Source organism: Lampris incognitus, chromosome 20 (genome assembly GCF_029633865.1).
Source record: "Lampris incognitus isolate fLamInc1 chromosome 20, fLamInc1.hap2, whole genome shotgun sequence".
NCBI lineage: Eukaryota > Metazoa > Chordata > Actinopteri > Lampriformes > Lampridae > Lampris > Lampris incognitus.
This window is the reverse complement of record NC_079230.1, coordinates 134,764-158,835: the sequence shown is the minus strand read 5'-3', so window position 1 is coordinate 158,835 and position 24,072 is coordinate 134,764. Positions and strand designations below refer to the sequence as shown.

Genomic DNA, 24,072 nt, shown 5'->3' with positions numbered 1-24,072 from the left:
GGCTACTGCGAAGAGTTCGTCTCTGTTGCTGTGGTATTCTCTGTGCGATTGTCTGCCTGAGCTGATAAAACCCTTAAGCTAAGCAAAAGCTAGAAAGAGCCGTCTATTAAGTTTATCTAAGCCTTTCACTCCGAGAAGCTTGGTACTTTCCATCAGAAATGCCATTGCCGTTGTTAGCTTGGCTACTGCGAAGACTTCGTCTCTGTTGCTGTGGTATTCTCTGTGCGATTGACTGCCTGAGCTGATCAAACCCTAACGCTAAGCGAAACATGTAGAAAGAGCTGTCCATTAATTTTATCCAAAACTTTCACTCCGAGAAGCTTGGTACTTTCCATCAGAAATGCCATTGCCGTGGTTAGCTTGGCTACTGCGAAGAGTTCATCTCTGTTGCTGTGGTATTCTCTGTGCGATTGTCTGCCTGAGCTGATAAAACCCTCACACTAAGCGAAACGTATAGAAAGAAACGTCCATTAATTTTATCCAAGACTTTAACTCCGAGAAGCTTGGTACTTTCCATCAGAAATGCCATTGCCGTGGTTAGCTTGGCTACTGCGAAGAGTTCGTCTCTGTTGCTGTGGTATTCTCTGTGCGATTGTCTGCCTGAGCTGATAAAACCCTTACACTAAGCAAAACCTAGAAAGAGCCGTCTATTAATTTTATCTAAGTCTTTCACTCCGAGAAGCTTGGTACTTTCCATCAGAAATGCCATTGCCGTGGTTAGCTTGGCTACTGCGAAGAGTTCGTCTCTGTTGCTGTGGTATTCTATGTGCGATTGTCTGCCTGAGCTGATAAAACCCTTACACTAAGCGAAACATAGAGCCGTCCATTAATTTTATCCAAGACTTTCACTCGGAGAAGCTTGGTACTTTTCCTCAGTAATGACATTGCCTTGGTTTGCTTCGCTTCCACGAAGACTTAGTTTCTGTTGCTATTGTATTTCTGCGGGATTGTCCGACTGAACATATAAAACCCTTACAGTAAGTGAAATATGTAGAATAGCCGTTCATTAATTTTATCCAAAACTTTCACTGCAAGAAACTTGATACTTTCCATCAGGAATGCCATTGCAATAGTTAGCTTGGCTACTACAAAGAGTTGGTCTCTGTTGCTGTGGTATTCTCTGTGCGATTGTCTGTCTGAGCTTATAAAACCCTTACACTAAGCGAAACATATAGAAAGAAACGTCCATTAATTTTATCCAAGACTTTCACTCCGAGAAGCTTGGTACTTTCCATCACAAATGCCATTGCCGTGGTTAGCTCTGCTATTGCGAAGAGTTCGTCTCTGTTGCTGTGGTATTCTCTGTGCGATTGTCTGCCTGAGATGATGAAACCCTTACCCCAACCATAACCGAAAGATATAGAGCCATCCGTTACGTTTAGCAAAACCTAATCCTACTTTCGGGGATAAGTTCTTTTAGTCTTATCGTGAGAAATGTTTTTCTAAAGTGAGTTCCGCCACCCACGATGATGAGCTGGGGTGCTTCTTCCTGAGCGCTAATGTGGTACAGAGAAGTGGTTTAATCACAAGCTCTGTGCCTTAGATGATGTTCAATGTTCCTTTCATGGGAGCATCAAGAGAAGGGGCATGTTCTGAGTGGTAAAAAGGAAAAAAGTGCAGAAATTCATCAATTTGATCTAAACCTTAGTCTTAACTCTTAAAACATTAAATTGCAATTGCAGAAAAATTAAATTTAAAAAACAAAAACAAAAAAACACTTGTATTGTTCCAAACCCCACCAACAACATTTAAAGTTTAAAACGGGATAAAGTAATCAAGATATAAGACAATGGGAGATCAGTTGTAACAAATAAACACCCAAATTGCCCCTAGACTTAACCAATCAAACTCTATCCCTAACCGTAATCTTTGGGGTATTTCTAATCCAGCACTTGGGCATTGGCGGAGGTGCTCAGTTGACATGTGTTGGCTCTGGCATTCAACCCTAACCATAAAGTTAACCTAGTATTTTCAATCAGAAATGCCCTTGCCGTGGTTAGCTTGGCTACCGCGAAGAGTTAGTTTCTGTTGCTATTGTATTTCTGCGGGATTGTTCGACTGAACATATAAAACCCTTACTGTAAGTGAAATATGTAGAATAGCCGTTCATTAATTTTATCCAAAACTTTCACTGCAAGAAACTTGATACTTTCCATCAGGAATGCCATTGCAATAGTTAGCTTGGCTACTACAAAGAGTTGGTCTCTGTTGCTGTGGTATTCTCTGTGCGATTGTCTGTCTGAGCTTATAAAACCCTTACACAAAGCGAAACGTATAGAAAGAAACGTCCAGTAATTTTATCCAAAACTTTTACTGTGAGAAGTTTGGTACTTTCCATCAGAAATGCCATTGCCGTGGTTAGCTTGGCTACTGCGAAGAGTTAGTCTGTTGCTGTGGTATTCTCTGTGCGATTGTCTGCCTGAGCTGATAAAACCCTTACACTAAGCGAAACATAAAGAGCCGTCCATTAATTATATCCAAGACTTTCACTCCGAGAAGCTTGGTACTTTCCATCAGAAATGCAATTGCCGTGGTTAGCTTGGCTACTGCGAAGAGTTCGTCTCTGTTGCTGTGGTATTTTCTGTGTCATTGTCTGCCTGAGCTGATAAAACCCTTACACTAAGCGAAACATAAAGAGCCGTCCAGTAATTATATCCAAGACTTTCACTCCGACAAGCTTGGTACTTTCCATCAGAAATGCCATTGCCGTGGTTAGCTTGGCTACTGCGAAGAGTTCGTCTCTGTTGCTGTGGTATTCTCTGTGCGATTGTCTGCCTGAGCTGATAAAACCCTTACACTAAGCGAAACCTAGAAAGAGCCGTCTATTAATTTTATCTAAGTCTTTCACTCCGAGAAGCTTGGTACTTTCCATCAGAAATGCCATTGCCGTGGTTAGCTTGGCTACTGCGAAGAGTTCGTCTCTGTTGCTGTGGTATTCTCTGTGCGATTCACTGCCTGAGCTGATAAAACCCTAACGCTAAGCGAAACATGTAGAAAGAGCTGTCCATTAATTTTATCCAAAACTTTCACTCCGAGTAGCTAGGTACTTTCCATCAGAAATGCCATTGCCGTGGTTAGCTTGGGTACTGCGAAGAGTTCGTCTCTGTTGCTGTGGTATTCTCTGTGCGATTGTCTGCCTGAGCTGATAAAACCCTTACACTAAGCGAAACATAAAGAGCCGTCCATTAATTTTATCCAAGACTTTCACTCCGAGAAGCTTGGTACTTTCCATCAGAAATGCCATTGCCGTGGTTAGCTTGGCTACTGCGAAGAGTTCGTCTCTGTTGCTGTGGTATTCTCTGTGCGATTGTCTGCCTGAGCTGATAAAACCCTTAAGCTAAGCAAAACCTAGAAAGAGCCGTCTATTAAGTTTATCTAAGCCTTTCACTCCGAGAAGCTTGGTACTTTCCATCAGAAATGCCATTGCCGTGGTTAGCTTGGCTACTGCGAAGAGTTCGTCTCTGTTGCTGTGGTATTCTCTGTGCGATTGACTGCCTGAGCTGATCAAACCCTAACGCTAAGCGAAACATGTAGAAAGAGCTGTCCATTAATTTTATCCAAAACTTTCACTCCGAGAAGCTTGGTACTTTCCATCAGAAATGCCATTGCCGTGGTTAGCTTGGCTACTGCGAAGAGTTCATCTCTGTTGCTGTGGTATTCTCTGTGCGATTGTCTGCCTGAGCTGATAAAACCCTCACACTAAGCGAAACGTATAGAAAGAAACGTCCATTAATTTTATCCAAGACTTTAACTCCGAGAAGCTTGGTACTTTCCATCAGAAATGCCATTGCCGTGGTTAGCTTGGCTACTGCGAAGAGTTCGTCTCTGTTGCTGTGGTATTCTCTGTGCGATTGTCTGCCTGAGCTGATAAAACCCTTACACTAAGCAAAACCTAGAAAGAGCCGTCTATTAATTTTATCTAAGTCTTTCACTCCGAGAAGCTTGGTACTTTCCATCAGAAATGCCATTGCCGTGGTTAGCTTGGCTACTGCGAAGAGTTCGTCTCTGTTGCTGTGGTATTCTATGTGCGATTGTCTGCCTGAGCTGATAAAACCCTTACACTAAGCGAAACGTATAGAAAGAAGCGTCCATTAATTTTATCCAAGACTTTCACTCCGAGAAGCTTTGTACTTTCCATCAGAAATGCCATTGCCGTGGTTAGCTTGGCTACTGCGAAGAGTTCGTCTCTGTTGCTGTGGTATTCTCTGTGCGATTGTCTGCCTGAGCTGATAAAATCCTTAAGCTAAGCAAAACCTAGAAAGAGCCGTCTATTAATTTTATCCAAAACTTTCACTCCGAGAAGCTTGGTACTTTCCATCAGAAATGCCATTGCCGTGGTTAGCTTGGCTACTGCGAAGAGTTCGTCTCTGTTGCTGTGGTATTCTCTGTGCGATTGTCTGCCTGAGCTGATAAAACCCTTACACTAAGCGAAACATAGAGCCGTCCATTAATTTTATCCAAGACTTTCACTCCGAGAAGCTTGGTACTTTCCATCAGAAATGCAATTGCCGTGGTTAGCTTGGCTACTGCGAAGAGTTCGTCTCTGTTGCTGTGGTATTCTCTGTGTCATTGTCTGCCTGAGCTGATAAAACCCTTACACTAAGCGAAACGTATAGAAAGAAACGTCCATTAATTTTATCCAAGACTTTCACCCCGAGAAGCTTGGTACTTTCCATCAGAAATGCCATTGGCGTGGTTAGCTTGGCTACTGCGAAGAGTTCGTCTCTGTTGCTGTGGTATTCTCTGTGCGATTGTCTGCCTGAGCTGATAAAACCCTTACACTAAGCGAAACCTAGAAAGAGCCGTCTATTAATTTCATCTAAGTGTTTCACTCCGAGAAGCTTGGTACTTTCCATCAGAAATGCCATTGCCGTGGTTAGCTTGGCTACTGCGAAGAGTTCGTCTCTGTTGCTGTGGTATTCTCTGTGCGATTGTCTGCCTGAGCTGATAAAACCCTTACACTAAGCGAAACCTAGAAAGAGCCGTCTATTAATTTTATCCAAAACTTTCACTGCAAGAAACTTGATACTTTCCATCAGGAATGCCGTTGCAATAGTTAGCTTGGCTACTACAAAGAGTTGGTCTCTGTTGCTGTGGTATTCTCTGTGCGATTGTCTGTGTGAGCTTATAAAACCCTTACACTAAGCGAAACGTATAGAAAGAAACGTCCAGTAATTTTATCCAAAACTTTTACTGTGAGAAGTTTGGTACTTTCCATCAGAAATGCCATTGCCGTGGTTAGCTTGTCTACTGCGAAGAGTTAGTCTGTTGCTGTGGTATTCTCTGTGCGATTGTCTGCCTGAGCTGATAAAACCCTTACACTAAGCGAAACATGTAGAAAGAGCTGTCCATTAATTATATCCAAGACTTTCACTCCGAGAAGCTTGGTACTTTCCATCAGAAATGCCATTGCCGTGGTTAGCTTGGCTACTGCGAAGAGTTCGTCTCTGTTGCTGTGGTATTCTCTGTGCGATTGTCTGCCTGAGCTGATAAAACCCTTACACTAAGCGAAACCTAGAAAGAGCCGTCTATTAATTTTATCTAAGTCTTTCACTCCGAGAAGCTTGGTACTTTCCATCAGAAATGCCATTGCCGTGGTTAGCTTGGCTACTGCGAAGAGTTCGTCTCTGTTGCTGTGGTATTCTCTGTGCGATTGTCTGCCTGAGCTGATAAAACCCTTACACTAAGCAAAACCTAGAAAGAGCCGTCTATTAATTTTATCTAAGTCTTTCACTCCGAGAAGCTTGGTACTTTCCATCAGAAATGCCATTGCCGTGGTTAGCTTGGCTACTGCGAAGAGTTCGTCTCTGTTGCTGTGGTATTCTATGTGCGATTGTCTGCCTGAGCTGATAAAACCCTTACACTAAGCGAAACGTATAGAAAGAAGCGTCCATTAATTTTATCCAAGACTTTCACTCCGAGAAGCTTTGTACTTTCCATCAGAAATGCCATTGCCGTGGTTAGCTTGGCTACTGCGAAGAGTTCGTCTCTGTTGCTGTGGTATTCTCTGTGCGATTGTCTGCCTGAGCTGATAAAATCCTTAAGCTAAGCAAAACCTAGAAAGAGCCGTCTATTAATTTTATCCAAAACTTTCACTCCGAGAAGCTTGGTACTTTCCATCAGAAATGCCATTGCCGTGGTTAGCTTGGCTACTGCGAAGAGTTCGTCTCTGTTGCTGTGGTATTCTCTGTGCGATTGTCTGCCTGAGCTGATAAAACCCTTACACTAAGCGAAACATAGAGCCGTCCATTAATTTTATCCAAGACTTTCACTCCGAGAAGCTTGGTACTTTCCATCAGAAATGCAATTGCCGTGGTTAGCTTGGCTACTGCGAAGAGTTCGTCTCTGTTGCTGTGGTATTCTCTGTGTCATTGTCTGCCTGAGCTGATAAAACCCTTACACTAAGCGAAACGTATAGAAAGAAACGTCCATTAATTTTATCCAAGACTTTCACCCCGAGAAGCTTGGTACTTTCCATCAGAAATGCCATTGCCGTGGTTAGCTTGGCTACTGCGAAGAGTTCGTCTCTGTTGCTGTGGTATTCTCTGTGCGATTGTCTGCCTGAGCTGATAAAACCCTTACACTAAGCGAAACCTAGAAAGAGCCGTCTATTAATTTCATCCAAGTCTTTCACTCCGAGAAGCTTGGTACTTTCCATCAGAAATGCCATTGCCGTGGTTAGCTTGGCTACTGCGAAGAGTTCGTCTCTGTTGCTGTGGTATTCTCTGTGCGATTGTCTGCCTGAGCTGATAAAACCCTTACACTAAGCGAAACCTAGAAAGAGCCGTCTATTAATTTTATCCAAAACTTTCACTGCAAGAAACTTGATACTTTCCATCAGGAATGCCATTGCAATAGTTAGCTTGGCTACTACAAAGAGTTGGTCTCTGTTGCTGTGGTATTCTCTGTGCGATTGTCTGTGTGAGCTTATAAAACCCTTACACTAAGCGAAACGTATAGAAAGAAACGTCCAGTAATTTTATCCAAAACTTTTACTGTGAGAAGTTTGGTACTTTCCATCAGAAATGCCATTGCCGTGGTTAGCTTGTCTACTGCGAAGAGTTAGTCTGTTGCTGTGGTATTCTCTGTGCGATTGTCTGCCTGAGCTGATAAAACCCTTACACTAAGCGAAACATGTAGAAAGAGCTGTCCATTAATTATATCCAAGACTTTCACTCCGAGAAGCTTGGTACTTTCCATCAGAAATGCCATTGCCGTGGTTAGCTTGGCTACTGCGAAGAGTTCGTCTCTGTTGCTGTGGTATTCTCTGTGCGATTGTCTGCCTGAGCTGATAAAACCCTTACACTAAGCGAAACCTAGAAAGAGCCGTCTATTAATTTTATCTAAGTCTTTCACTCCGAGAAGCTTGGTACTTTCCATCAGAAATGCCATTGCCGTGGTTAGCTTGGCTACTGCGAAGAGTTCGTCTCTGTTGCTGTGGTATTCTCTGTGCGATTGTCTGCCTGAGCTGATAAAACCCTTACACTAAGCAAAACCTAGAAAGAGCCGTCTATTAATTTTATCTAAGTCTTTCACTCCGAGAAGCTTGGTACTTTCCATCAGAAATGCCATTGCCGTGGTTAGCTTGGCTACTGCGAAGAGTTCGTCTCTGTTGCTGTGGTATTCTATGTGCGATTGTCTGCCTGAGCTGATAAAACCCTTACACTAAGCGAAACGTATAGAAAGAAGCGTCCATTAATTTTATCCAAGACTTTCACTCCGAGAAGCTTTGTACTTTCCATCAGAAATGCCATTGCCGTGGTTAGCTTGGCTACTGCGAAGAGTTCGTCTCTGTTGCTGTGGTATTCTCTGTGCGATTGTCTGCCTGAGCTGATAAAATCCTTAAGCTAAGCAAAACCTAGAAAGAGCCGTCTATTAATTTTATCCAAAACTTTCACTCCGAGAAGCTTGGTACTTTCCATCAGAAATGCCATTGCCGTGGTTAGCTTGGCTACTGCGAAGAGTTCGTCTCTGTTGCTGTGGTATTCTCTGTGCGATTGTCTGCCTGAGCTGATAAAACCCTTACACTAAGCGAAACATAGAGCCGTCCATTAATTTTATCCAAGACTTTCACTCCGAGAAGCTTGGTATTTTCCATCAGAAATGCAATTGCCGTGGTTAGCTTGGCTACTGCGAAGAGTTCGTCTCTGTTGCTGTGGTATTCTCTGTGTCATTGTCTGCCTGAGCTGATAAAACCCTTACACTAAGCGAAACGTATAGAAAGAAACGTCCATTAATTTTATCCAAGACTTTCACCCCGAGAAGCTTGGTACTTTCCATCAGAAATGCCATTGCCGTGGTTAGCTTGGCTACTGCGAAGAGTTCGTCTCTGTTGCTGTGGTATTCTCTGTGCGATTGTCTGCCTGAGCTGACAAAACCCTTACACTAAGCGAAACCTAGAAAGAGCCGTCTATTAATTTCATCCAAGTCTTTCACTCCGAGAAGCTTGGTACTTTCCATCAGAAATGCCATTGCCGTGGTTAGCTTGGCTACTGCGAAGAGTTCGTCTCTGTTGCTGTGGTATTCTCTGTGCGATTGTCTGCCTGAGCTGATAAAACCCTTACACTAAGCGAAACCTAGAAAGAGCCGTCTATTAATTTTATCCAAAACTTTCACTGCAAGAAACTTGATACTTTCCATCAGGAATGCCATTGCAATAGTTAGCTTGGCTACTACAAAGAGTTGGTCTCTGTTGCTGTGGTATTCTCTGTGCGATTGTCTGTGTGAGCTTATAAAACCCTTACACTAAGCGAAACGTATAGAAAGAAACGTCCAGTAATTTTATCCAAAACTTTTACTGTGAGAAGTTTGGTACTTTCCATCAGAAATGCCATTGCCGTGGTTAGCTTGTCTACTGCGAAGAATTAGTCTGTTGCTGTGGTATTCTCTGTGCGATTGTCTGCCTGAGCTGATAAAACCCTTACACTAAGCGAAACATAAAGAGCTGTCCATTAATTATATCCAAGACTTTCACTCCGAGAAGCTTGGTACTTTCCATCAGAAATGCCATTGCCGTGGTTAGCTTGGCTACTGCGAAGAGTTCGTCTCTGTTGCTGTGGTATTCTCTGTGCGATTGTCTGCCTGAGCTGATAAAACCCTTACACTAAGCGAAACCTAGAAAGAGCCGTCTATTAATTTTATCTAAGTCTTTCACTCCGAGAAGCTTGGTACTTTCCATCAGAAATGCCATTGCCGTGGTTAGCTTGGCTACTGCGAAGAGTTCGTCTCTGTTGCTCTGGTATTCTCTGTGCGATTGACTGCCTGAGCTGATAAAACCCTAACGCTAAGCGAAACATGTAGAAAGAGCTGTCTATTAATTTTATCCAAAACTTTCACTCCGAGTAGCTAGGTACTTTCCATCAGAAATGCCATTGCCGTGGTTAGCTTGGCTACTGCGAAGAGTTCGTCTCTGTTGCTGTGGTATTCTCTGTGCGATTGTCTGCCTGAGCTGATAAAACCCTTACACTAAGCGAAACATAAAGAGCCGTCCATTAATTTTATCCAAGACTTTCACTCCGAGAAGCTTGGTACTTTCCATCAGAAATGCCATTGCCGTGGTTAGCTTGGCTACTGCGAAGAGTTCGTCTCTGTTGCTGTGGTATTCTCTGTGCGATTGTCTGCCTGAGCTGATAAAACCCTTAAGCTAAGCAAAAGCTAGAAAGAGCCGTCTATTAAGTTTATCTAAGCCTTTCACTCCGAGAAGCTTGGTACTTTCCATCAGAAATGCCATTGCCGTTGTTAGCTTGGCTACTGCGAAGACTTCGTCTCTGTTGCTGTGGTATTCTCTGTGCGATTGACTGCCTGAGCTGATCAAACCCTAACGCTAAGCGAAACATGTAGAAAGAGCTGTCCATTAATTTTATCCAAAACTTTCACTCCGTGAAGCTTGGTACTTTCCATCAGAAATGCCATTGCCGTGGTTAGCTTGGCTACTGCGAAGAGTTCATCTCTGTTGCTGTGGTATTCTCTGTGCGATTGTCTGCCTGAGCTGATAAAACCCTCACACTAAGCGAAACGTATAGAAAGAAACGTCCATTAATTTTATCCAAGACTTTAACTCCGAGAAGCTTGGTACTTTCCATCAGAAATGCCATTGCCGTGGTTAGCTTGGCTACTGCGAAGAGTTCGTCTCTGTTGCTGTGGTATTCTCTGTGCGATTGTCTGCCTGAGCTGATAAAACCCTTACACTAAGCAAAACCTAGAAAGAGCCGTCTATTAATTTTATCTAAGTCTTTCACTCCGAGAAGCTTGGTACTTTCCATCAGAAATGCCATTGCCGTGGTTAGCTTGGCTACTGCGAAGAGTTCGTCTCTGTTGCTGTGGTATTCTATGTGCGATTGTCTGCCTGAGCTGATAAAACCCTTACACTAAGCGAAACATAGAGCCGTCCATTAATTTTATCCAAGACTTTCACTCGGAGAAGCTTGGTACTTTTCCTCAGTAATGACATTGCCTTGGTTTGCTTCGCTTCCACGAAGACTTAGTTTCTGTTGCTATTGTATTTCTGCGGGATTGTCCGACTGAACATATAAAACCCTTACAGTAAGTGAAATATGTAGAATAGCCGTTCATTAATTTTATCCAAAACTTTCACTGCAAGAAACTTGATACTTTCCATCAGGAATGCCATTGCAATAGTTAGCTTGGCTACTACAAAGAGTTGGTCTCTGTTGCTGTGGTATTCTCTGTGCGATTGTCTGTCTGAGCTTATAAAACCCTTACACTAAGCGAAACATATAGAAAGAAACGTCCATTAATTTTATCCAAGACTTTCACTCCGAGAAGCTTGGTACTTTCCATCACAAATGCCATTGCCGTGGTTAGCTCTGCTATTGCGAAGAGTTCGTCTCTGTTGCTGTGGTATTCTCTGTGCGATTGTCTGCCTGAGATGATGAAACCCTTACCCCAACCATAACCGAAAGATATAGAGCCATCCGTTACGTTTAGCAAAACCTAATCCTACTTTCGGGGATAAGTTCTTTTAGTCTTATCGTGAGAAATGTTTTTCTAAAGTGAGTTCCGCCACCCACGATGATGAGCTGGGGTGCTTCTTCCTGAGCGCTAATGTGGTACAGAGAAGTGGTTTAATCACAAGCTCTGTGCCTTAGATGATGTTCAATGTTCCTTTCATGGGAGCATCAAGAGAAGGGGCATGTTCTGAGTGGTAAAAAGGAAAAAAGTGCAGAAATTCATCAATTTGATCTAAACCTTAGTCTTAACTCTTAAAACATTAAATTGCAATTGCAGAAAAATTAAATTTAAAAAACAAAAACAAAAAAACACTTGTATTGTTCCAAACCCCACCAACAACATTTAAAGTTTAAAACGGGATAAAGTAATCAAGATATAAGACAATGGGAGATCAGTTGTAACAAATAAACACCCAAATTGCCCCTAGACTTAACCAATCAAACTCTATCCCTAACCGTAATCTTTGGGGTATTTCTAATCCAGCACTTGGGCATTGGCGGAGGTGCTCAGTTGACATGTGTTGGCTCTGGCATTCAACCCTAACCATAAAGTTAACCTAGTATTTTCAATCAGAAATGCCCTTGCCGTGGTTAGCTTGGCTACCGCGAAGAGTTAGTTTCTGTTGCTATTGTATTTCTGCGGGATTGTTCGACTGAACATATAAAACCCTTACTGTAAGTGAAATATGTAGAATAGCCGTTCATTAATTTTATCCAAAACTTTCACTGCAAGAAACTTGATACTTTCCATCAGGAATGCCATTGCAATAGTTAGCTTGGCTACTACAAAGAGTTGGTCTCTGTTGCTGTGGTATTCTCTGTGCGATTGTCTGTCTGAGCTTATAAAACCCTTACACAAAGCGAAACGTATAGAAAGAAACGTCCAGTAATTTTATCCAAAACTTTTACTGTGAGAAGTTTGGTACTTTCCATCAGAAATGCCATTGCCGTGGTTAGCTTGGCTACTGCGAAGAGTTAGTCTGTTGCTGTGGTATTCTCTGTGCGATTGTCTGCCTGAGCTGATAAAACCCTTACACTAAGCGAAACATAAAGAGCCGTCCATTAATTATATCCAAGACTTTCACTCCGAGCAGCTTGGTACTTTCCATCAGAAATGCAATTGCCGTGGTTAGCTTGGCTACTGCGAAGAGTTCGTCTCTGTTGCTGTGGTATTTTCTGTGTCATTGTCTGCCTGAGCTGATAAAACCCTTACACTAAGCGAAACATAAAGAGCCGTCCATTAATTATATCCAAGACTTTCACTCCGACAAGCTTGGTACTTTCCATCAGAAATGCCATTGCCGTGGTTAGCTTGGCTACTGCGAAGAGTTCGTCTCTGTTGCTGTGGTATTCTCTGTGCGATTGTCTGCCTGAGCTGATAAAACCCTTACACTAAGCGAAACCTAGAAAGAGCCGTCTATTAATTTTATCTAAGTCTTTCACTCCGAGAAGCTTGGTACTTTCCATCAGAAATGCCATTGCCGTGGTTAGCTTGGCTACTGCGAAGAGTTCGTCTCTGTTGCTGTGGTATTCTCTGTGCGATTGACTGCCTGAGCTGATCAAACCCTAACGCTAAGCGAAACATGTAGAAAGAGCTGTCCATTAATTTTATCCAAAACTTTCACTCCGAGAAGCTTGGTACTTTCCATCAGAAATGCCATTGCCGTGGTTAGCTTGGCTACTGCGAAGAGTTCATCTCTGTTGCTGTGGTATTCTCTGTGCGATTGTCTGCCTGAGCTGATAAAACCCTCACACTAAGCGAAACGTATAGAAAGAAACGTCCATTAATTTTATCCAAGACTTTAACTCCGAGAAGCTTGGTACTTTCCATCAGAAATGCCATTGCCGTGGTTAGCTTGGCTACTGCGAAGAGTTCGTCTCTGTTGCTGTGGTATTCTCTGTGCGATTGTCTGCCTGAGCTGATAAAACCCTTACACTAAGCAAAACCTAGAAAGAGCCGTCTATTAATTTTATCTAAGTCTTTCACTCCGAGAAGCTTGGTACTTTCCATCAGAAATGCCATTGCCGTGGTTAGCTTGGCTACTGCGAAGAGTTCGTCTCTGTTGCTGTGGTATTCTATGTGCGATTGTCTGCCTGAGCTGATAAAACCCTTACACTAAGCGAAACGTATAGAAAGAAGCGTCCATTAATTTTATCCAAGACTTTCACTCCGAGAAGCTTTGTACTTTCCATCAGAAATGCCATTGCCGTGGTTAGCTTGGCTACTGCGAAGAGTTCGTCTCTGTTGCTGTGGTATTCTCTGTGCGATTGTCTGCCTGAGCTGATAAAATCCTTAAGCTAAGCAAAACCTAGAAAGAGCCGTCTATTAATTTTATCCAAAACTTTCACTCCGAGAAGCTTGGTACTTTCCATCAGAAATGCCATTGCCGTGGTTAGCTTGGCTACTGCGAAGAGTTCGTCTCTGTTGCTGTGGTATTCTCTGTGCGATTGTCTGCCTGAGCTGATAAAACCCTTACACTAAGCGAAACATAGAGCCGTCCATTAATTTTATCCAAGACTTTCACTCCGAGAAGCTTGGTACTTTCCATCAGAAATGCAATTGCCGTGGTTAGCTTGGCTACTGCGAAGAGTTCGTCTCTGTTGCTGTGGTATTCTCTGTGTCATTGTCTGCCTGAGCTGATAAAACCCTTACACTAAGCGAAACGTATAGAAAGAAACGTCCATTAATTTTATCCAAGACTTTCACCCCGAGAAGCTTGGTACTTTCCATCAGAAATGCCATTGCCGTGGTTAGCTTGGCTACTGCGAAGAGTTCGTCTCTGTTGCTGTGGTATTCTCTGTGCGATTGTCTGCCTGAGCTGATAAAACCCTTACACTAAGCGAAACCTAGAAAGAGCCGTCTATTAATTTCATCTAAGTCTTTCACTCCGAGAAGCTTGGTACTTTCCATCAGAAATGCCATTGCCGTGGTTAGCTTGGCTACTGCGAAGAGTTCGTCTCTGTTGCTGTGGTATTCTCTGTGCGATTGTCTGCCTGAGCTGATAAAACCCTTACACTAAGCGAAACCTAGAAAGAGCCGTCTATTAATTTTATCCAAAACTTTCACTGCAAGAAACTTGATACTTTCCATCAGGAATGCCGTTGCAATAGTTAGCTTGGCTACTACAAAGAGTTGGTCTCTGTTGCTGTGGTATTCTCTGTGCGATTGTCTGTGTGAGCTTATAAAACCCTTACACTAAGCGAAACGTATAGAAAGAAACGTCCAGTAATTTTATCCAAAACTTTTACTGTGAGAAGTTTGGTACTTTCCATCAGAAATGCCATTGCCGTGGTTAGCTTGTCTACTGCGAAGAGTTAGTCTGTTGCTGTGGTATTCTCTGTGCGATTGTCTGCCTGAGCTGATAAAACCCTTACACTAAGCGAAACATGTAGAAAGAGCTGTCCATTAATTATATCCAAGACTTTCACTCCGAGAAGCTTGGTACTTTCCATCAGAAATGCCATTGCCGTGGTTAGCTTGGCTACTGCGAAGAGTTCGTCTCTGTTGCTGTGGTATTCTCTGTGCGATTGTCTGCCTGAGCTGATAAAACCCTTACACTAAGCGAAACCTAGAAAGAGCCGTCTATTAATTTTATCTAAGTCTTTCACTCCGAGAAGCTTGGTACTTTCCATCAGAAATGCCATTGCCGTGGTTAGCTTGGCTACTGCGAAGAGTTCGTCTCTGTTGCTGTGGTATTCTCTGTGCGATTGTCTGCCTGAGCTGATAAAACCCTTACACTAAGCAAAACCTAGAAAGAGCCGTCTATTAATTTTATCTAAGTCTTTCACTCCGAGAAGCTTGGTACTTTCCATCAGAAATGCCATTGCCGTGGTTAGCTTGGCTACTGCGAAGAGTTCGTCTCTGTTGCTGTGGTATTCTATGTGCGATTGTCTGCCTGAGCTGATAAAACCCTTACACTAAGCGAAACGTATAGAAAGAAGCGTCCATTAATTTTATCCAAGACTTTCACTCCGAGAAGCTTTGTACTTTCCATCAGAAATGCCATTGCCGTGGTTAGCTTGGCTACTGCGAAGAGTTCGTCTCTGTTGCTGTGGTATTCTCTGTGCGATTGTCTGCCTGAGCTGATAAAATCCTTAAGCTAAGCAAAACCTAGAAAGAGCCGTCTATTAATTTTATCCAAAACTTTCACTCCGAGAAGCTTGGTACTTTCCATCAGAAATGCCATTGCCGTGGTTAGCTTGGCTACTGCGAAGAGTTCGTCTCTGTTGCTGTGGTATTCTCTGTGCGATTGTCTGCCTGAGCTGATAAAACCCTTACACTAAGCGAAACATAGAGCCGTCCATTAATTTTATCCAAGACTTTCACTCCGAGAAGCTTGGTACTTTCCATCAGAAATGCAATTGCCGTGGTTAGCTTGGCTACTGCGAAGAGTTCGTCTCTGTTGCTGTGGTATTCTCTGTGTCATTGTCTGCCTGAGCTGATAAAACCCTTACACAAAGCGAAACGTATAGAAAGAAACGTCCATTAATTTTATCCAAGACTTTCACCCCGAGAAGCTTGGTACTTTCCATCAGAAATGCCATTGCCGTGGTTAGCTTGGCTACTGCGAAGAGTTCGTCTCTGTTGCTGTGGTATTCTCTGTGCGATTGTCTGCCTGAGCTGATAAAACCCTTACACTAAGCGAAACCTAGAAAGAGCCGTCTATTAATTTCATCCAAGTCTTTCACTCCGAGAAGCTTGGTACTTTCCATCAGAAATGCCATTGCCGTGGTTAGCTTGGCTACTGCGAAGAGTTCGTCTCTGTTGCTGTGGTATTCTCTGTGCGATTGTCTGCCTGAGCTGATAAAACCCTTACACTAAGCGAAACCTAGAAAGAGCCGTCTATTAATTTTATCCAAAACTTTCACTGCAAGAAACTTGATACTTTCCATCAGGAATGCCATTGCAATAGTTAGCTTGGCTACTACAAAGAGTTGGTCTCTGTTGCTGTGGTATTCTCTGTGCGATTGTCTGTGTGAGCTTATAAAACCCTTACACTAAGCGAAACGTATAGAAAGAAACGTCCAGTAATTTTATCCAAAACGTTTACTGTGAGAAGCTTGGTACTTTCCATCAGAAATGCCATTGCCGTGGTTAGCTTGTCTACTGCGAAGAATTAGTCTGTTGCTGTGGTATTCTCTGTGCGATTGTCTGCCTGAGCTGATAAAACCCTTACACTAAGCGAAACATAAAGAGCTGTCCATTAATTATATCCAAGACTTTCACTCCGAGAAGCTTGGTACTTTCCATCAGAAATGCCATTGCCGTGGTTAGCTTGGCTACTGCGAAGAGTTCGTCTCTGTTGCTGTGGTATTCTCTGTGCGATTGTCTGCCTGAGCTGATAAAACCCTTACACTAAGCGAAACCTAGAAAGAGCCATCTATTAATTTTATCTAAGTCTTTCACTCCGAGAAGCTTGGTACTTTCCATCAGAAATGCCATTGCCGTGGTTAGCTTGGCTACTGCGAAGAGTTCGTCTCTGTTGCTCTGGTATTCTCTGTGCGATTGACTGCCTGAGCTGATAAAACCCTTACACTAAGCGAAACATGTAGAAAGAGCTGTCTATTAATTTTATCCAAAACTTTCACTCCGAGTAGCTAGGTACTTTCCATCAGAAATGCCATTGCCGTGGTTAGCTTGGCTACTGCGAAGAGTTCGTCTCTGTTGCTGTGGTATTCTCTGTGCGATTGTCTGCCTGAGCTGATAAAACCCTTACACTAAGCGAAACATAAAGAGCCGTCCATTAATTTTATCCAAGACTTTCACTCCGAGAAGCTTGGTACTTTCCATCAGAAATGCCATTGCCGTGGTTAGCTTGGCTACTGCGAAGAGTTCGTCTCTGTTGCTGTGGTATTCTCTGTGCGATTGTCTGCCTGAGCTGATAAAACCCTTAAGCAAAGCAAAACCTAGAAAGAGCCGTCTATTAAGTTTATCTAAGCCTTTCACTCCGAGAAGCTTGGTACTTTCCATCAGAAATGCCATTGCCGTTGTTAGCTTGGCTACTGCGAAGAGTTCGTCTCTGTTGCTGTGGTATTCTCTGTGCGATTGACTGCCTGAGCTGATCAAACCCTAACGCTAAGCGAAACATGTAGAAAGAGCTGTCCATTAATTTTATCCAAAACTTTCACTCCGAGAAGCTTGGTACTTTCCATCAGAAATGCCATTGCCGTGGTTAGCTTGGCTACTGCGAAGAGTTCATCTCTGTTGCTGTGGTATTCTCTGTGCGATTGTCTGCCTGAGCTGATAAAACCCTCACACTAAGCGAAACGTATAGAAAGAAACGTCCATTAATTTTATCCAAGACTTTAACTCCGAGAAGCTTGGTACTTTCCATCAGAAATGCCATTGCCGTGGTTAGCTTGGCTACTGCGAAGAGTTAGTCTGTTGCTGTGGTATTCTCTGTGCGATTGTCTGCCTGAGCTGATAAAACCCTTACACTAAGCAAAACGTAGAAAGAGCCGTCTATTAATTTTATCTAAGTCTTTCACTCCGAGAAGCTTGGTACTTTCCATCAGAAATGCCATTGCCGTGGTTAGCTTGGCTACTGCGAAGAGTTCGTCTCTGTTGCTGTGGTATTCTCTGTGCGATTGTCTGCCTGAGCTGATAAAACCCTTACACTAAGCGAAACATAGAGCTGTCCATTAATTTTATCCAAGACTTTCACTCGGAGAAGCTTGGTACTTTTCCTCAGTAATGACATTGCCTTGGTTTGCTTCGCTTCCACGAGGACTTAGTTTCTGTTGCTATTGTATTTCTGCGGGATTGTCCGACTGAACATATAAAACCCTTACAGTAAGTGAAATATGTAGAATAGCCGTTCATTAATTTTATCCAAAACTTTCACTGCAAGAAACTTGATACTTTCCATCAGGAATGCCATTGCAATAGTTAGCTTGGCTACTACAAAGAGTTGGTCTCTGTTGCTGTGGTATTCTCTGTGCGATTGTCTGTCTGAGCTTATAAAACCCTTACACTAAGCGAAACGTATAGAAAGAAACGTCCAGTAATTTTATCCAAAACTTTTACTGTGAGAAGTTTGGTACTTTCCATCAGAAATGCCATTGCCGTGGTTAGCTTGGCTACTGCGAAGAGTTAGTCTGTTGCTGTGGTATTCTCTGTGCGATTGTCTGCCTGAGCTGATAAAACCCTTACACTAAGCGAAACATAAAGAGCCGTCCATTAATTATATCCAAGACTTTCACTCCGAGAAGCTTGGTACTTTCCATCAGAAATGCCATTGCCGTGGTTAGCTTGGCTACTGCGAAGAGTTCGTCTCTGTTGCTGTGGTATTCTCTGTGCGATTGTCTGCCTGAGCTGATAAAACCCTTACACTAAGCGAAACCTAGAAAGAGCCGTCTATTAATTTTATCTAAGTCTTTCACTCCGACAAGCTTGGTACTTTCCATCACAAATGCAATTGCCGTGGTTAGCTCTGCTATTGCGAAGAGTTCGTCTCTGTTGCTGTGGTATTCTCTGTGCGATTGTCTGCCTGAGATGATGAAACCCTTACCCCAACCATAACCGAAAGATATAGAGCCATCCGTTACGTTTAGCAAAACCTAATCCTACTTTCGGGGATAAGTTCTTTTAGTCTTATCGTGAGAAATGTTTTTCTAAAGTGAGTTCCGCCACCCACGATGATGAGCTGGGGTGCTTCTTCCTGAGCGCTAATGTGGTACAGAGAAGTGGTTTAATCACAAGCTCTGTGCCTTAGATGATGTTCAATGTTCCTTTCATGGGAGCATCAAGAGAAGGGGCATGTTCTGAGTGGTAAAAAGGAAAAAAGTGCAGAAATTCATCAATTTGATCTAAACCTTAGTCTTAACTCTTAAAAAATTAAATTGCAATTGCAGAAAAATTAAATTTAAAAAACAAAAACAAAAAAACACTTGTATTGTTCCAAACCCCACCAACAACATTTCAAGTTTAAAACGGGATAAAGTAATCAAGATATAAGACAATGGGAGATCAGTTGTAACGAATAAACACCCAAATTGCCCCTAGACTTAACCAATCAAACTCTATCCCTAACCGTAATCTTTGGGGTATTTCTAATCCAGCACTTGGGCATTGGCGGAGGTGCTCAGTTGACATGTGTTGGCTCTGGCATTCAACCCTAACCATAAAGTTAACCTAGTATTTTCAATCTGAAATGCCCTTGCCGTGGTTAGCTTGGCTACCGCGAAGAGTTAGTTTCTGTTGCTATTGTATTTCTGCGGGATTGTCCGACTGAACATATAAAACCCTTACTGTAAGTGAAATATGTAGAATAGCCGTTCATTAATTTTATCCAAAACTTTCACTGCAAGAAACTTGATACTTTCCATCAGGAATGCCATTGCAATAGTTAGCTTGGCTACTACAAAGAGTTGGTCTCTGTTGCTGTGGTATTCTCTGTGCGATTGTCTGTCTGAGCTTATAAAACCCTTACACTAAGCGAAACGTATAGAAAGAAACGTCCAGTAATTTTATCCAAAACTTTTACTGTGAGAAGTTTGGTACTTTCCATCAGAAATGCCATTGCCGTGGTTAGCTTGGCTACTGCGAAGAGTTAGTCTGTTGCTGTGGTATTCTCTGTGCGATTGTCTGCCTGAGCTGATAAAACCCTTACACTAAGCGAAACATAAAGAGCCGTCCATTAATTATATCCAAGACTTTCACTCCGAGAAGCTTGGTACTTTCCATCAGAAATGCCATTGCCGTGGTTAGCTTGGCTACTGCGAAGAGTTCGTCTCTGTTGCTGTGGTATTCTCTGTGCGATTGACTGCCTGAGCTGATAAAACCCTAACGCTAAGCGAAACATGTAGAAAGAGCTGTCCATTAATTTTATCCAAGACTTTCACTCGGAGAAGCTTGGTACTTTTCCTCAGTAATGACATTGCCTTGGTTTGCTTCGCTTCCACGAAGACTTAGTTTCTGTTGCTATTGTATTTCTGCGGGATTGTCCGACTGAACATATAAAACCCTTACAGTAAGTGAAATATGTAGAATAGCCGTTCATTAATTTTATCCAAAACTTTCACTGCAAGAAACTTGATACTTTCCATCAGGAATGCCATTGCAATAGTTAGCTTGGCTACTACAAAGAGTTGGTCTCTGTTGCTGTGGTATTCTCTGTGCGATTGTCTGTCTGAGCTTATAAAACCCTTACACTAAGCGAAACGTATAGAAAGAAACGTCCAGTAATTTTATCCAAAACTTTTACTGTGAGAAGTTTGGTACTTTCCATCAGAAATGCCATTGCCGTGGTTAGCTTGGCTACTGCGAAGAGTTAGTCTGTTGCTGTGGTATTCTCTGTGCGATTGTCTGCCTGAGCTGATAAAACCCTTACACTAAGCGAAACATAAAGAGCCGTCCATTAATTATATCCAAGACTTTCACTCCGAGAAGCTTGGTACTTTCCATCAGAAATGCCATTGCCGTGGTTAGCTTGGCTACTGCGAAGAGTTCGTCTCTGTTGCTGTGGTATTCTCTGTGCGATTGACTGCCTGAGCTGATAAAACCCTTACACTAAGCGAAACATGTAGAAAGAGCTGTCCATTAATTTCATCCAAAACTTTCACTCCGAGTAGCTAGGTACTTTCCATCAGAAATGCCATTGCCGTGGTTAGCTTGGCTACTGCGAAGAGTTCGTCTCTGTTGCTGTGGTATTCTCTGTGCGATTGTCTGCCTGAGCTGATAAAACCCTTACACTAAGCGAAACATAAAGAGCCGTCCATTAATTTTATCCAAGACTTTCACTCCGAGAAGCTCGGTACTTTCCATTAGAAATGCCATTGCCGTGGTTAGCTTGGCTACTGCGAAGAGTTCATATCTGTTGCGGTGGTATTCTCTGTGTGATTGTCTGCCTGAGCTGATAAAACCCTTACACTAAGCGAAACGTATAGAAAGAAACGTCCATTAATTTTATCCAAGACTTTCACTCCGAGAAGCTTGGTACTTTCCATCAGAAATGCCATTGCCGTGGTTAGCTTGGCTACTGCGAAGAGTTCGTCTCTGTTGCTGTGGTATTCTCTGTGCGATTGTCTGCCTGAGCTGATAAAACCCTTAAGCTAAGCAAAACCTAGAAAGAGCCGTCTATTAATTTTATCTAAGCCTTTCACTCCGAGAAGCTTGGTACTTTCCATCAGAAATGCCATTGCCATGGTTAGCTTGGCTACTGCGAAGAGTTCGTCTCTGTTGCTGTGGTATTCTCTGTGCGATTGTCTGTCTGAGCTTATAAAACCCTTACACTAAGCGAAACGTATAGAAAGAAACGTCCAGTAATTTTATCCAAAACTTTTACTGTGAGAAGTTTGGTACTTTCCATCAGAAATGCCATTGCCGTGGTTAGCTTGGCTACTGCGAAGAGTTAGTCTGTTGCTGTGGTATTCTCTGTGCGATTGTCTGCCTGAGCTGATAAAACCCTTACACTAAGAGAAACGTATAGAAAGAAACGTCCAATAATTTTATCCAAGACTTTCACTCCGAGAAGCTTGGTACTTTCCATCAGAAATGCCATTGCCGTGGTTAGCTTGGCTACTGCGAAGAGTTCGTCTCTGTTGCTGTGGTATTCTCTGTGCGATTGACTGCCTGAGCTGATAAAACCCTAACGCTAAGCGAAACATGTAGAATGAGCTGTCCATTAATTTTATCCAAAACTTTCACTCCGAGTAGCTTGGTACTTTCCATCAGAAATGCCATTGCCGTGGTTAGCTTGGCTACTGCGAAGAGTTCGTCTCTGTTGCTGTGGTATTCTCTGTGCGATTGTCTGCCTGAGCTGATAAAACCCTTACACTAAGCGAAACATAAAGAGCCGTCCATTAATTTTATCCAAGACTTTCACTCCGAGAAGCTTGGTACTTTCCATTAGAAATGCCATTGCCGTGGTTAGCTTGGCTACTGCGAAGAGTTCATATCTGTTGCGGTGGTATTCTCTGTGTGATTGTCTGCCTGAGCTGATAAAACCCTTACACTAAGAGAAACGTATAGAAAGAAACGTCCATTAATTTTATCCAAGACTTTCACTCCGAGAAGCTTGGTACTTTCCATCAGAAATGCCATTGCCGTGGTTAGCTTGGCTACTGCGAAGAGTTCGTCTCTGTTGCTGTGGTATTCTCTGTGCGATTGACTGCCTGAGCTGATAAAACCCTTACACTAAGCGAAACATAGAGCCGTCCATTAATTTTATCCAAGACTTTCACTCCGAGAAGCTTGGTACTTTCCATCAGAAATGCAATTGCCGTGGTTAGCTTGGCTACTGCGAAGAGTTCGTCTCTGTTGCTGTGGTATTCTCTGTGTGATTGTCTGCCTGAGCTCATAAAACCCTTACACTAAGCGAAACGTATAGAAAGAAACGTCCATTAATTTTATCCAAGACTTTCACTCCGAGAAGCTTGGTACTTTCCATCAGAAATGCCAATGCCGTGGTTAGCTTGGCTACTGCGAAGAGTTCGTCTCTGTTGCTGTGGTATTCTCTGTGCGATTGTCTGCCTGAGCTGATAAAACCCTTAAGCTAAGCAAAACCTAGAAAGAGCCGTCTATTAATTTTATCTAAGCCTTTCACTCCGAGAAGCTTGGTACTTTCCATCAGAAATGCCATTGCCGTGGTTAGCTTGGCTACTGCGAAGAGTTCGTCTCTGTTGCTGTGGTATTCTCTGTGCGATTGACTGCCTGAGCTGATGAAACCCTAACGCTAAGCGAAACATGTAGAAAGAGCTGTCCATTAATTTTATCCAAAATTTTCACTCCGAGAAGCTTGGTACTTTCCATCAGAAATGCCATTGCCGTGGTTAGCTTGGCTACTGCGAAGAGTTCGTCTCTGTTGCTGTGGTATTCTCTGTGCGATTGTCTGCCTGAGCTGATAAAACCCTTACACTAAGCGAAACATATAGAAAGAAACGTCCATTAAGTTTATCCAAGACTTTCACTCCGAGAAGCTTGGTACTTTCCATCACAAATGCCATTGCCGTGGTTAGCTCTGCTATTGCGAAGAGTTCGTCTCTGTTGCTGTGGTATTCTCTGTGCGATTGTCTGCCTGAGATGATGAAACCCTTACCCCAACCGTAACCGAAAGATATAGAGCCATCCGTTACGTTTAGCAAAACCTAATCCTACTTTCGGGGATAAGTTCTTTTAGTTTTATCATGAGAAATGTTTTTCTAAAGTGAGTTCCGCCACCCACGATGATGAGCTGGGGTGCTTCTTCCTGAGCGCTAATGTGGTACAGAGAAGTGGTTTAATCACAAGCTCTGTGCCTTAGATGATGTTCAATGTTCCTTTCATGGGAGCATCAAGAGAAGGGGCATGTTCTGAGTGGTAAAAAGGAAAAAAGTGCAGAAATTCATCAATTTGATCTAAACCTTAGTCTTAACTCTTAAAACATTAAATTGCAATTGCAGAAAAATTAAATTTAAAAAACAAAAACAAAAAAACACTTGTATTGTTCCAAACCCCACCAACAACATTTCAAGTTTAAAACGGGATAAAGTAATCAAGATATAAGACAATGGGAGATCAGTTGTAACGAATAAACACCCAAATTGCCCCTAGACTTAACCAATCAAACTCTATCCCTAACCGTAATCTTTGGGGTATTTCTAATCCAGCACTTGGGCATTGGCGGAGGTGCTCAGTTGACATGTGTTGGCTCTGGCATTCAACCCTAACCATAAAGTTAACCTAGTATTTTCAATCTGAAATGCCCTTGCCGTGGTTAGCTTGGCTACCGCGAAGAGTTGGTCTCTGTTGCTGTGGTATTCTCTGTGCGATTGACTGCCTGAGCTGACAAAACGCTAAGCGAAACATGCAGAAAGAGCCGTCCATTAATTTTATCCAAAACTTTCACTCCGAGAAGCTTGCTACTTTCCATCAGAAATGCCATTGCCGTGGTTAGCTTGGCTACTGCGAAGAGTTCGTCTCTGTTGCTGTGGTATTCTCTGTGCGATTGTCTGCCTGAGCTGATAAAACCCTTACACTAAGCGAAACATAAAGAGCCGTCCATTAATTTTATCCAAGACTTGCACTCCGAGAAGCTCGGTACTTTCCATTAGAAATGCCATTGCCGTGGTTAGCTTGGCTACTGCGAAGAGTTCATATCTGTTGCGGTGGTATTCTCTGTGT

General features: G+C 42.8%; 4 non-coding genes across 4 annotated transcripts; all 4 read left to right on the top strand.

Annotated features, from left to right (window-relative positions):
- Positions 1-1,388: 1,388 nt before the first annotated feature.
- LOC130131192 (small nucleolar RNA U3) lies at positions 1,389-1,601 on the top strand. The gene has a single exon (XR_008812352.1). It is a non-coding gene; the product is annotated as a small nucleolar RNA U3 (small nucleolar RNA).
- Positions 1,602-10,953: 9,352 nt separating this feature from the next.
- LOC130131191 (small nucleolar RNA U3) lies at positions 10,954-11,166 on the top strand. The gene has a single exon (XR_008812351.1). It is a non-coding gene; the product is annotated as a small nucleolar RNA U3 (small nucleolar RNA).
- Positions 11,167-18,530: 7,364 nt separating this feature from the next.
- LOC130131190 (small nucleolar RNA U3) lies at positions 18,531-18,743 on the top strand. Its single transcript, XR_008812350.1, has one exon. It is a non-coding gene; the product is annotated as a small nucleolar RNA U3 (small nucleolar RNA).
- Positions 18,744-23,057: 4,314 nt separating this feature from the next.
- On the top strand, positions 23,058-23,270 carry LOC130131189 (small nucleolar RNA U3). The gene has a single exon (XR_008812349.1). It is a non-coding gene; the product is annotated as a small nucleolar RNA U3 (small nucleolar RNA).
- Positions 23,271-24,072: the final 802 nt, after the last annotated feature.